A 2,464-nucleotide genomic window follows, 5' to 3' on the forward strand; every position below is an offset into this window, starting at 1 on the left:
ATATCTATTTCTCTCTCTCACTCTTTCTATCTCTCCCCATCTTTCGCTCTCTCTATATATCTATCTATCTATCAACACCCTGTAAGGATGGTCACGTGTACAGCAGTGGCCACACCCCGGGAAACGGTTTTGGCTGACCAGCTAAACTATGTGAGTGAGCCATCGGGCGGGGAATGTCTACCCCTAGTCCGCAAAGACTGGCTCCGGTGGACTGCGTGGAGGAAACCTCCAGGGTTCAAAGGGTGGAAAGGCAGACCCAACAAAGCGCTGTGGAGCGCAGCTTAGGGCACAGTGAGGCACAAAAGACACTGCTGACCATCCACTGCATTCCGACCTTTCCCCAGTCGTCTCGACTATGTCCAGCCACTGGCTACAGATGGGCCCGGGCGAGGAAGTGAGGCTGACGACCTGCGCAACTCTCCCTCTCTTTATTGTAATCAAAGTCAAGCGTGAGTCATAAGTGTATTCCTTTATGTCTGCAGGAAACACACCGAGCAGCTCAATCGAATTCACCTGAGCTCTCTCTGTAAAATCCCCTGCATCGGATGGCAGGACAAAGCTCCAGCCACTGGTGTTTTAGAGCGAGCTGGAACCCCCAGCATCTACACCCTCCTCCATAAAACATGAGCAGGATGTGCCGGCCATGTGATCAGAATGGCGGAGAGCCGATTGCCCAAACAGCTGATGTATGGAGAGCTGCTTAATCGCAAGCGCTCAGTTGGGGGGCAGAAAAAAAAAACGTTTCAAGGACTGTCTCAAAGTCCCATTAAAGAAAATTGGAATCCTGAACGACTCGTGGGAGACGCTGGCCTTAAATAGTCTCATGTGGCGGTGCAATCTAACGAAGGGAGCCAAAGCAGCAGAAGCCAAGCGCATCGCTGAAGCCAAACAAAAACGCAACGTGCGCAAGTCTAACCTGCCTCCAACACAAGCCCAACAGCAGACTACCCGTGCCCACAATACGGGCGAACCTTCCGAGCCTGGATAGGCCTACAGCTATACGCTCTTATACTATCTCCGGACCCACAGTCACCGTCAACAGGCCAATTTGTGAAGTCATGGTCATCTTCAAAAGCGAAGGACGAACAACTATCTATCTATCTTTCTCTCCCTCTGTCTGTCTATCTATCTATCTATCTTTCTCTATCGTTCTCCTTTCTGTCTCTGTCTGTCTGTCTGTCTGTCTGTCTGTCTGTCTGTCTGTCTGTCTGTCTCTACTATTAACACGTTTTTTGCCGTTACGCCTTTTATCCCTCTCCGAATATTTAAGACCAACACAGCATAGCTACTAGCTACAATCTACCTTCGTGACACTGATGCCGCTCTGACCAATCTGGGCCTTGTGGAACACAGGTTCACTGTACAGCCTAGATCTACACCCACACAGATTGCCCGTGTGACGCTAGCTAGATCTACACCCACACAGATTGCCCGTGTGACGCTAGCTAGATCTACACCCATACAGATTGCCCGTGTGACGCTAGCTAGATCTACACCCACACAGGTTCCCTGTTTCTAGTCTTGAGTGGACAGGGTGTCCTGAATGGAAAGGCACATACGATGCGAAGCCCTTAGCTGACAAAACGTCTTTTCTTTCTTTCATTTTTGGCGTCATTTATTTTTATTTGCTAAACTGATAGTGATAGCCTGTCTATTTACAATTTACCCTACTACTTGTGTGAATAAAAATCAAGGTAGAACTGTGACTTGTTTTTGAATAAAGAAGAATTCAAATTTCGAAAGAGCGCCTTACTTTTAAAAGGGTTATGCTTACGCAACACATTTTTATCTCGAAACTGCTGAGAGTAAGAAAAAAACGCTTTGTCAGCGTACGGCCGTGCAGCAGGTATTATAAAGCGCTGATTGTTATTCAAATGAACAAGTGGGTGATATTACAGCTTTTCAAGACGCCTACACCCTTATTTGAGAATAAAGTTGTCACACAGCCAGGGGATAAAAAGTAGACATGCACAATTAAGCTGTAGAGGTTGAAATTTGTCAAGGGCATAGTAAATGAGATTCTGTATGATTCGTCTTAATGCTTTGAATTGATGAGAACCCAAAGTTTTGGCCTGATACAGAGTGACACGCTGGGACAGGGGAACATGACCACTTACACTGAACAAGAAAATGTGTTTGAACATGTGCAACTGTTGTCATTTATCCGTTCATTTTGTCTGTTGGTTAGCTGTTTTTAAATCGATTGTTTTAAACCTGTATAAACTAGCATGCACCCCATGCGTGGCTACACCTAGACGGACATGAATTGATATAATAAATGAATATATTGTTCACAGGGGATGTCTTGGTCTGGAGGTTATGTTGTTCGCCTCTCATTCAATAGGTCCCGAGTACGAAACCTGTCCAGGACGGACAATTTTCTTCTCTAAAATGTTCTCCTTTCACTTTTTTCCCTGCTCTTTAACCATGTTCTGTCGTCTGCTTTCGTCTCAAGTTTCGGCAC

Source organism: Aplysia californica, unplaced genomic scaffold, assembly GCF_000002075.1.
Source record: "Aplysia californica isolate F4 #8 unplaced genomic scaffold, AplCal3.0 scaffold00192, whole genome shotgun sequence".
Classification (NCBI taxonomy): Eukaryota; Metazoa; Mollusca; class Gastropoda; order Aplysiida; family Aplysiidae; genus Aplysia; species Aplysia californica.